The sequence below is a fragment of the Phocoena phocoena genome, chromosome 9 (assembly GCF_963924675.1).
Source record: "Phocoena phocoena chromosome 9, mPhoPho1.1, whole genome shotgun sequence".
Taxonomy (NCBI): domain Eukaryota; kingdom Metazoa; phylum Chordata; class Mammalia; order Artiodactyla; family Phocoenidae; genus Phocoena; species Phocoena phocoena.
The window spans coordinates 44,758,067-44,770,834 of NC_089227.1; the positions used below are offsets into that span (position 1 = coordinate 44,758,067).

At 34.2% G+C, this 12,768-nt stretch overlaps 1 protein-coding gene across 1 annotated transcript in view; it reads right to left on the reverse strand.

Annotated features, from left to right (window-relative positions):
• Positions 1 to 12,768, reverse strand: part of UMAD1 (UBAP1-MVB12-associated (UMA) domain containing 1) — a 245,112-nt gene that overhangs the window by 130,520 nt on the left and 101,824 nt on the right. The gene's annotated exons all lie outside the window — the stretch shown is intronic.

Sequence of the window (12,768 nt, forward strand, 5' to 3'; positions counted from 1 at the left end):
CAAATAGAATAGAATATTATGCTGCTAATAAATGAATGAGATAAATTTGTAAGTTGCTAAGGAAAGATGTGCAAAACATATAGTTAAAAGCTAAGACGCAGAACAGTATACGCAGAGTATGATCCTCTTTGTGGAAACAAGCATACACATGCACCAGATTTCTCAAAATTTAAAGCCGAAGTATTTTCATACCCAAATTGTTCTAAACATACTTAAAACTTTTCTAATAAATATTTTGGGTATTCATTTCAGACTTAAGTTCACTGAAATTAAATGGAATTAAGCAAAATTTAAATGAAATTAAAAATTCAGTACTTAGCCACATTTCAAGGGTTCCACAGCCACATGTGGCTAGAGTCTACGTTATTGGACAAAGCAGATCTAACAACTGTAGAAAACATATAGGAAAGGTTAAACCTGTTTCTGGGGCTTAGAACTGAGGGCAAGGGATGGACCTTTTACTTCTCAACTTTATGCCTTCTGCCACAAAATAAACTTTTTTTTTTTTTTTTCAAATTAAAAAGGCAGGGGCAGATGCAAGTTGTAAGGGATCTGAAGCTTATACAATTTTTAAAGCCCTTTTGACGAATACAAAATTATGAATACAAAATTTCATAAGAAAGTGAAAATGCATTTAGAAGTGATAAAAATTTACAAATTTTAAACACCTGAAAATACCACAAACATCACAAAACCCAGAAAAATATCATCCTATTTTTATTAATTAATCATCTGGCAAACCTCTATAATACCTTTTTTTCCCTAAAATTTTTGGCTATCCACATTTTGACAAATGACAATATTATACTATAATTTTCCACATATAAAATTAAAGAATAATTTAATGCTTCTTCTAATTGTGGTACAGGAACATAGTTGTTTAGAAATATATGTCTAGGAAAGGTTCCTTTAACTTCACAACTCAAGTCAATTTTTAGGATCATTGTCAAATTTGGGAAAACTTCTATAAAGTTACTTTCATATGTGAGCTGCAAAACATCAGGGTGTTTCAGTTTCTTCCGTGGCAACTAATCCCAAGTATTCTTCAAATTGCAGGCACTCATTAACTATAAAGCTGATTGCAGACACATATTATGAAGGTTTTTGTTAACTTTCTCCATATTGTGGACAAATCAGCAAGAAACATAACTCTTTTCCCGATGTATTCCTATCATTCATCTCTCTTTGTTAACTAGATCTTCAAACAATCATCAAGCCTATTTATTCTATTTGGAATTTCTTCTTCTCAAATGAATTACTGCTTTGGGGATAATCTGAATTTTTTTTTACAATATACTTTTGGTCATCAGAATAGTTTCTATTTATTTCACCATTTTTATTGCTTTAGTTTTATGTTCCATTTTCTGAATTTTCTCAGTTCTTTAATAAATAAAGGTAGTGGTAAAAAAAAAAAAAGAAGTAACCCTTCATATATGTTTGAATTGGGAATCTGTAATTTCTCAGTTGTCTTATTGAAACACTCCTGAAACATCTTTTAAACTGCAGTTAAAGTCGTATATTCCCAGCTCAACTTCCCTTTAAGCCAGATCCAAAAAAATGCCTGTGATCACTCCAGAGCAATCTAAGATGTGAAGAAATGTGATGGAAGGAGGGTCAGGGCAGAAAAAGGGACAGCAGTCTTAACTAATTGTGTTTTAAATATCTTAAAATTTTTCAAATTTTGCAAGACCATATGGCCCTGTGAATACACAGCTAGAGATCTTCCCAGGGCCTTGGAGGTGGGCCTGTGCAAGGAAGGGGCCCTGAAACCTAAATCCCAGTCAATCAGCTTCTGGTAAACTTGCCTCTGATTACAGGTAAACAGAGGAGTCAGAAGACCCAGTTTAAGCCAAAGGTCCTTCCTTAGCTTAAGGAGTTCGGCGTTTCGCCCCACCTGTCCCTCCACCTCCACAGTGAATATTCAATTTCAGGCTGAAGTATACTTCCAGGAGGTCTTAGAGCAGCAAACTCTAATCTTCCTTCCTACTTGACACAGCTAAAATTGCTTCATCTCAGTTTTTGCCCTAGTTGAGGTTCATACAAGTTGAAATCTTAACCAAAAATTTCTGACTGTTTTTCAGAAACTTCTTCAGTTTCAGTTTCAGCAATCCATTGTTTTGATTGATGCATCCAGCCTCTCTCTCTCTAAAGCTCGGGGAACGTTAGCCCTATCTTAATGTAACAACTCTGAAAGTCTCAGTTGCCCCATAGATCCATTTTTTTAAAACTCATTTATATGGGCTAAAGCCACGACACATATAGTTGGGGTGGGCAATAGTCATCACAGAGCTCCATACTTCATTAGTGGAAGTAATGTAACTAGTGGTACAACATAGGAAACAGCAATGAGGACATTATATTCACACTGCTCAGCTATGTACACAAAAGGAAGCCTGCGCAACATTGAACAATCTATAAAGTAGCAGTCAAAACTGGCTTCTTCCACAATTAAAGCTGTTTTCAGTTTCTCTTTACAATTCATCTTTTATTTTTAACATAGAGAATCCCAAGCTCTTATTGGGGGTCATTACTTCTTAAATATTTTATTGACACTATTTACTATCTCCATTTACCCTCTAACTCTTGGAAGTCCAGCAATAGGTTTTAGTTATGGCTTTCACCAAATTCTGTCAAATCTGAAAAATACACATAGTTAAGAACACGAACTCTTAAGAGCCAAACTGACTGGGTTCAAATCCCAGCTCAGACACTTTCTACCCGTGGTTTTGAGCAAGTCACTTAACTTCTCTGTGCCTCAGTTATCTCATAGGTAAAACAGGGATAAAATAATACCCCATAGAGATGCTGTGAGCATTAAATGAATTCGTGTTCATAAATACTGAGAGCAGCGCCTGGTACACACTCGGGCTGCATATGTGTTTGTTAAATATGAGAAAAATATGAATCACATGTAATATGAAATGAGAGTGATCGGAGAAGCTAAAATCAAGATATGCACACTAATTTGAGTGTTTTACTATCTCCCATCATGTTGTAAATTCCAAACTGCCAAGGACAGTTAATTCAAGTTTAAAAGCACAAACACAATTCTGAGCCAAATAAACAACTTGTACATTAACAATCCTTTATCTCTGATCACAGGTAATCAAACATTGACAAGCAGCTTGGGCTAGTAGAGTCTGATGTATGTGAAATGGACTCTAGCTGGGAAGCTTTAGGCACATCATTTAATTTCTCGGAACTTCATTTTCCGTATTTGGGCAAATGGGTATAACGCTGTCTGAACTTCTTAAGATATTTTCTAAAATCCCATTATATAAAACACACATAAAGAGCTATTATGTGGCCCAGCATCTAGCAGATGCTCATTAAATAGTAGTTATTATTATTGTTGTAATTGACCATTATTCTACTCCATTAACATTCCTCTTTCTATATTATACTACATATTAAAGATCGTTGCCCCTCACCATTCTAGCAATATAATTAAGAAAATCTATCTTCCCTATTCACTTTTGTTAAAACTGTCAAACATAATCAATGTCTGACCTTGTCCTGGACTAAGATTGAATAACATCGGTGAAAGAGATCCTTCATGGATATTTATGAATGCAAATGTGACACACAAGGTCCTTTCATTAGTACTTAACGTTATTAAAGTTTTTACAGAACTTAGATAAACTATCACAGAAAAGAATAATTACAGCTTAGATTTCTGCATAATAACAGTTTCAGTTTATGCCACCTTTTGTGAGAACTTTCAAAATCTTAACATATACTACTCTGTGAATATTTTCATTACATCTGCATATTAGATCAGAGCAGATATACGCCTGGTTTTATTTTAGAAAAATATGAGGCTAAAGATTTATGACTTGCCCTCCTAAACATACCAAGAAGGGAATTCACATCATTTCTCACTATTTCTGGAGGAAGCCTTTGCTGCCAGTACTGAGAATGTTACAAAATTAAATATTAAAGGCTCGAATTGCTAAATATTCTATAAGCTATGAAGAAAATACTTACCGACTTCCATTTCTGGAAAATGCATCAACTAATGTCCCTCAAATATTTTCCCTTGGATTAAATGGAAACAGTTCAAACCCAAAGAAGACACATAGCTTTAACCTGGAATGTTGGCTGTTAGAGTGTATGCTGCTAGAAAGTAATTAAACCACCTTATATTCTTACTTAAGTGAGATTATAAAAACTCAGAAAAGAGTCCTTCAAGAAAAATTGTCAAAACAATTTAAATTCATTTAACACATTAAATCTCACTGTATTTATTGTGGAATTGTTACAGCATTCATTTTAACTTCAAAAAAAAGGTAATTGATAGATATTTTCCTTGGAATCCCACGCAATTTTTCTTCAAATCTATTATAAAATACCAACACCAAGAATGGAAAGGCTATAGGCTAGAACTTTCAGAAGCGCTAGCAAGGGAAATTTTTGAAAAACAAATAAAAAAAAGCAAATATAGAAATTAATGTAATCACACTGACTTAAGAGGAGCCAAGGATGGAGGAAAATCTCGTATGATGGGACATCTCTAGCACAGCGATAAAATGGGATGCAAAGGGGTATCTGGAGTGTAGGAAGTTGGATGTTAGATTCATTGATGGCCATGCCTGGTTCTAGGCTGACAGAGCTAAATCCCAAAGTATTATTGTACTAATAAATATTATAATTCTTCTCCCTAAATTTTTAATTTTAAAAATAATTTTAAAAACTTAAACATATATTAAAATGTACTACCATTTTCAGAAGAGCAACATGATATATAGGATTTGAACAGCTATGAAAAGGTAAAATATATTTCACAAACTTTGGTAAATAGGTGCATCAGCATTATGATCGTATTATTAATATACCGCCACAGCACAATGCTGATTACTTTGCTATAAATATAAATCCAAGGCAAAGATAAGTCCTATCTCACCTGCTCCCTTTAAAAAAATTTACAGCAGCTCTAACGAGATTGAGTGATGAAATCATATTGCAATTCTGGGACTGGTCATCTAGTTCTGTAGCAGCAGCAATATCAAAATGTCATCATTAGTTCCATAATATTTCTATAAATCTGTATTTTACAAATAGGTACTGAATTTATATTATGTTCTAATCCATGGAACAGAATTTGGTTTCACCTTATGACATAAACAAGTATATAATAAAACATAAATAAAATAAAATATTTAATTTTATATATAAAATAAAACATAATGCATACAATAAAACATATAATGACTTATTAGATGATTATACTTTGTTTTCCTATTTTTGGGCCCAGAAACAGCACATTCTCTAATAATTTAATGATTCAGATTTAATTTCTGTACTTTCTTCCAAGAACACAGCAAACTTTCCTTTTCCTTCAAGGAAAATTACCTGTTAAGCTGAAAATAATGACAGCCAAATTTTCAGTTATAGAGAGAAACAGTTTCAGAGAGAAACTCAGGAAGCGACAATGAAGATTTCCCATTTCTCAAAACCTTGACCTAGTGGGCTCAGCGCTTCACATGAAAGGACCAAAACCTTCGGTCTCCACTCTGTTTTGAGTTACTACCCTGGCAGCCTTTCTGGCAGTTTCAATTGGTTAAAAGAATTTTTTTATTTCTGAGCAAAAATATATTTCATAATTGCTAAGTATCACAATAACCCAAGATTTGATGCTTTCTGAGTAACACTGTAGAGCCGTGGAAAAAACCCCATGATCTACTACTACCTGGTGACCTTTCCAAGTCACTGGATATTTTTGAGCCTCAGTTTTCCTCATCCATAAACCAGGAAAAAGGCATTTGCTCTGCCTTGTTCTAGGGATTTCTGAAAGGATCAAATAAAGTAGCATGTATGAAATGCTCTATAAGACAAAGTATTCAACAAATGGAACAGTATTAATAATTGTAGAAAAAAATAAGAGTGATTATTAATAAATAAAATGTATTAAACAATAACTGGGCTTTCTAGGACTAGGACTTTGCTAAGAATTTTAAGAGTTATAAAGGAAAAAGGGTGAGTGACTTTTCTAAATGATAACTTCAAAACGATTATCAATACTTCTGAGCAAAGCAAGGCTAGAGTTGTCCTCTGCCCTAGGACAGACATCAAAACATCACTACATAATATCCTCCCAAGGCAACTCCAAAACAATAGTAGGATTTATCAACCCCTTGCATCTCTATTATTTAGGAAGAGTCCTCATGGCCTACGGGCTAGTGAAGGTATCTCATTACTATTTCTCACCATGCACTTGAAGGCCACTTTGCCTACTGAGCAATCAACACCATTTCTAATTAGATATATGAAGTATCAAAAACATGGCAATAACTTTCAGTAACAAGTTACACACACAACACACACATATACAAAAACTCCATTTTTAAGAAGGGATATAAACATCTTAAAAAAATTCTTTTAAATCTACAGGACCTTAATGCCTGAAGATAGCAATAAAAAAAAGGGGATTGTTTGTGTAAACTGTACCAAAATAATGAGACATTTCCAAGTTTGTGTTTGAAGTTCTTTAAACAAGGTGGTCTTTTTAGTGAGCTGAGATAAAAATTTAAAACATTTTAGGGACAGAGCATTTGGTTGGCATTCTGCCACTTTCTACACCAGATAATTTCAGTTGCTGCTATTTGTCTCATATGTTTTTTATTCTCCCTCTAGGGAAGTCAAAGCCTTTTCACTTGCAGGCAAATTTTACTGTAGCTCTGGTAACTACTTTACAAGGTGATAAGCATTCACAAGAGGCTTTTATTAGGCTGGTAGCAAAAGCAAAAACTATGTGCACATATTTAGACAACATGTGTGAAATGGAAAACTTTAAACATATGAGAGCTCCAAGTTAACCTACTAAAACTGCATATCCCATGAAAAATCTGGGGGTAGAAAAAAGAAACATGCTAAATAGCCTCAAATATAACTGACTGTATATTTTCCTTGCCTTCAACTCAACATAACAGCTTGTTTAATTAACTATGTCAACTAATGCATATGTTAACTCATTGCTATCTGATTTTGCCCAGAGAATGTTTCCCTCCATCACTTTTCCAAATGATTTTACCAAGTTAGAACAGAAACTCTTGCTTTTATCATGTTTATTCCAACCGGTTCCATGAGCAGTGTCCCAAAGAAATAAATGGTCTGAACTCTATGGTACAATTAAGCTATGAGGGCAACTAAGCATTCAAACATGAGACTATTAGTTAAGACACAAAGTTCGAAAGTACTATACTAATCAGAGAAAGAAATGATCATCAGTTATCATAAACGTACCAGTCCTGAGGGGCCTTAAGGCAGGCCTTGGATTCTAGATAAGACTTGAGTAAGAGGAGAGAATAACAGCCTGGGAAATGACAAAAATAATGTGCCCGCATGATCAGCTTCCAGGGCTCAGAGAGACTGAGCAGGAGCTCTGATGAGGGGCAGTGGAAAATGTGGGGAAACAGACCGTTTGTTGGAAATCACTGCACTAGACTAGTTTTACACATCATTAAGTAAAACAGACTCAGTGATTTTCAAGTCTCCTTCCACTACTTGTAAGTTTACATCATAAATCTAATAAAATAAACTCTCCTTGCTTTGTAAAGATACAGTGCTTTTCCTGACAACGTAACTTTTTCTGACCTGTCCACTAGACTGTAGGCTTACCAAGAATGAGTTCCACCTTATACCCCCAGAGGTTGGTTCCAGTGTACAGCACATAAGCAGGGACCAAAATAAATGCTTCCTGAATGCTACAGCACAGAGTGCAGGATTAGAAAATGAACTTTCTTGGCACAGAGTAATAAAAGTATAACCTTTCTCAGTTTGTCACTGTACATCCCATAAGGAGAACAGAATTTCTCAAAATAACATCACAATGTAATTAGAAATCAGAAAGAAGAAGCAGTAGAATCTCAAAAAGAAAGATTTATGAGACAACCTACAGAATGGGAAAAAATAATTACAAATCATATATCTGATAGACTTTTATCTAGAATATATAAAGAACTCTTATAACTCAATAATAAAAATATAAATACCCAAGTTAAAAATAAGGAAAAAATCTGAATAATCATTGGTCCAATGAAAATATACAAATGGCCAAAAAGCACATGAAAAAATGCTCAAATCATTAGCCATCAGGTAAAAGCAAATCAAAGCCATAATAAGATACTACACCATATCCACTAGGATGACTACAATCAAAAAGACAGACAGGCAAGATCTTTTTTGACCCACCTCCTAGAGTAATGAAAATAAAAACAAAAATAAACAAATGGGACCTAATTAAACTTAAAAGCTTTTGCACAGCAAAGGAAACAATAAACAAGATGAAAAGACAACCCTCAGAATGGGAGAAAATATTTGCAAATGAAGCAACTGACAAGGGATTAATCTCCAAAATATACAAGCAGCTCATGCAGCTCAATATCAAAAAAGAAACAAACAACCCAATCAAAAAATGGGCAGAAGACCTAAATAAACATTTCTCCAAAGAAGACATACAGATGGCCAACAAACACATGAAAAGATACTCAACATCACTAACTATTAGAGAAATGCAAAACAAAATTACAGTGAGGTATCACCTCACACCAGTCAGAATGGTCACCATCAAAAAATCTATGAACAATAAATGCTGGAGAGGGTGTGGAGAAAAGGGAACCCTCCTACAACTGTTGGTGGGAATGTAAATTGATACAGCCACTATGGAGAACAGTATGGAGGCTCCTTAAAAAACTAAAAACGGGCTTCCCTGGTGGCGCAGTGGTTGAGAATCCGCCTGCCGGTGCAGGGGACACGGGTTCGTTCCCCGGTCCGGGAAGATCTCACATGCCACAGAGCGGCTGGGCCAGTGAGCCATGGCCGCTGAGCCTGCGCGTCCGGAGGCTGTGCTCCGCAACGGGAGAGGCCACAACAGTGAGAGGCCCGTGTACCACAAAAAAAAAAAAAAAAAAAAAAAAAACTAAACTAAAAACAAAACTACCATATGATCCAGCAATTCCACTCCTGGGCATATACCTGGAGAAAACCATAATTCAAAAAGATACATGCACCCCAATGTTCACTGCAGCACTATGTGCAATTGCCAGGGCATGGAAGCAACCTAAATGTCCATCAACAGAAGAATGCGTAAAGAAGATGTGGTACATATATACAATAGAATATTACTCAGCCATATAAAGGAACAAAATTGGGTCATTTGTAGAGATGCGGATGGACCTAGAGGCTGTCATACAGAGTGAAGTAAGTCAGAAAGAGGAAAACAAATATCGTATACATTGCTTATATGTAGAATCTAGAAAAATGATACAGATGAACTTATTTGCAAAGCAGAAATAGAGACACAGACATAGAGAATGGACGTATGGATAACAGGGGGAGAAGGGGGGACAGGATGAATTGGGAGATTGCGATTGACATATATATACACTATTATGTATAAAATAGATAACTACTGAGAACCTATTGTATAGTACAGGGAACCCTACTCAATGCTCTGTGGTGACCTAAATGGGAAGGAAATCCAAAAAAGAGGGGGTATATGCATATGTATAGCTGATTCACTTTGCTGTACAGCAGAAACTAACACTACACTGTAAAGCAAGTATACTCCAATAAAAATCAATTAAACAAGAAAAAACAGACAGACAGACAGTAACAATTAGTATTGGCCAGGATATTGAGAAATTGGAACTTGCACACACTGCACTTAGGACTGTAAAATGGGCCAGTCCCTTTGCAAAACAGTCTGGAGTTTTTCAAATAATTAAACATAGAGTTACCATATGACTCAGCAATTCCACTCCTTGGTATATACCCAAGAGAAATGAAAATATATATACTCAAAAACCTGTACACAAATATTCACAGCAGCATTATTAATTATTAGCCAAAAAGTAGATATAATCTGAATGTCTATTAAGTGATGAATGAATAAACAAAATATGGTATAGCCATACAATGGAATATTATTCGGCAATAAAAAAGAATGGAATAATAATACATGTTCCAACGTGGATGAACCTTGAAAAGTAAAAGAAGTAAAGGACCCAGCCACAAAAGAAGTAAAATAAGCCAGTCAGAAAAGATCAAATATATTGTATGATTTCACTATGTGAAATGTCCAGAAAATGGAAATCTATAGAGGCAGAAAGTTTGGGGAAAATGAAAAGTAACTGCTACTGGGTACAGAGTTTCTTTCTGAAGTGATGAAAAGGTTCTAGAGTTGCCTGTAAAACTACACAACGAGTGCTCTACTCTGTGAATATGTTAAAAGCCATTGAATTGTACACTTTAAGTAAGTTAATGTTATAGTATATGAATTATATCTCAATAAAGACTTTATTAAAAAATATAGTTTCTGTTTAGGGTGATGAAAGAGTTTTGGAAATAGACAGTGGTGATGGTTTCACAACATTGTAAATATAATTAATACCACTAAATTGTACATTTAAAATGGTTAAAATGGAAAATTTTATGTTATATATATTTTACCACAATAATTTTAAGAAAGTACAGAATGGAAAAAAATAACTTACTTTCCCCAGTTTTAATTATGAGTAGATTCTTCCTTCAGTAGAAGCACTTTGTCCAAAGTAGGAAAATCCCACATCTAAAATATTTTATCAGCCCATAGATAAAGGAAGTATTAACATGATTTTGGAAATTTTATTGAATAAATCAATCAGTATAACATTTAAAAAAATTGTAAAAGATATTAAAATCAAATGCATTCCCTTTTCAGTTTTACAACTTATAAACTTCGTATATTTGTGGTTCTTAACCTGCCTTAACACTGTTTTTGACAGATGATGTCTGTTAACTGCTTTACTATTTCCTGTAGTGAGGAAATTGACTGTTACACTTCAGGTTTTAACAAATAGCATTTCTACTAACCTTTGCTAATTATGCTGTGCCTGTATTTTGTGTAACATTTCACACTACATTTATTCTCCTACTTTGATTTTAGAGCAACTTATTTGTAAAAAAGTGAATTTATATACATTTCATTTTGACTCACCAGCCAAATCTGATTGTGTTGCTTCTAATCCAATTCTACACAGATACTTAAACAGAAATGCACATTGATGTGACTAAACTGAATACTTAAATATACAGCACCTCTTTCAGATTTCAACAGGAATGTAGATACACAGACATAAATACAGACCAAGCAAAAACAGCCTAGTGCACGCACTGTAAAAGCCATGTGCTTTACAATAAATATTTCTGTGCAAGTCTTTTCAAATACACTGAGAATTATTACTTTAACATGATTGCATTTGAATGTACAGCACTTTGATGGGTTTAGTTTAAAGCAAGTCTATTACGACAGAAAGAAGAGCAAATGTTCTACCATAGTGCCGTTTTATATGAAATAAAACATCAATATCGGAGATGAAAAAAATTAAAGCATCAAACAATAGTAACTCTGTCGTCAATCAAGCTTATTTCAGATAAATGAATACAGAATTTCAAATCTGTGATTACTCATACTTACATTCTTTTCACTTGACAATCCTGAAAATCACTTTACCTAAAAATTTTGGTTCTAAATGTTAGGCTCATTAATTAAAAGAATTAATCCTCTAAGAAGTTGTGACTTAGAAAAGGCATCTTGAGAAACAGAGTAACAAATGCTGATATGAGCTATGCCTTGATTTTTAAATTCTTTTATATTTATAAACATAAATAATATTATATATGGTGAAAATCTCATTTTCTGTGATGAAAAATAAATGTTAATCTTTTTAGATGAGAAAAATAATGACTGATGCACACTGGATGCAAGGGCCAGGAGACTCCAGAAACCATATTTTTTATAAACTTAACAAAAAAAACCCAATACATTTATTAAGTGCACACTTTGTGAAAGACATTTTCTTCTGCATTTTACATACTTGATTTCATTTAGTCCTCGCAAAAATTTTGTGCAGTAGGTATTCATTATGTATAGCCACTTCATACATGAGAGAACTAAGGATGAAGAGATTAAGTAGGCTGTGCAAATGTGCAGGAGTAAGAATTCGAACTAGAATTGAATCCAAGTCCATGCTCTTTCCATTACACCATTCTTTCTTCTACAAGTAAACAGTCTATCATTTGCTAAAATAATTCAGTAGCATCAGCTGTTGCAACTGTAAAAAGGCTCGGGGAATACCAGACATATTCCTGAAGTCTGACTGGTAAAGCTATATTACCCAGCTATGAAGGGGAAATCATACTCAGGCACAGCAATCCCTACTTTTCCAAATTTGACACATCAGAACAAACAAGAAATCAAAACTAAATTAAACTCAACCTTAACATTTATATTTCTTAAAGTCCTATTAATCCAACCAGCAGAGGCATGTAATAATACATGGAAAACAGGATGCTAATTTTATAAAAACAATTTCTACTTGGATTCTGCATGTTGTATATTTCCCACTCTGTATGTATCCTGTACATGCATTTGAACATGTCTTTTATAGGTGTACATTTAAAAAAATTGCTCCAAAAGAGAGCTCATCCAAGGTCATCTCACTGGTTAATTTCATTTATAAGTTACAGTGAGGTTTGCTTTTTGGATACCAATACATTTCTTTTTTTTGGGCAATCTGAATTACATTTATTTTTAAACAAGTGGGAGAAATATTGAGTGTCTTGAATGTTGTGTGCAAAACTGATCCACGTCACCATCTCACCATCACAACTGAACATGGCAAGGCAGGTACATTGGTTTCCAGCATCACAGGCAACACTGCATGTAGGTTTTTTAATGAATAATGTAAACTTCAGTGTTAAGGCAGCTGGTAGTAATGCTGAACACAG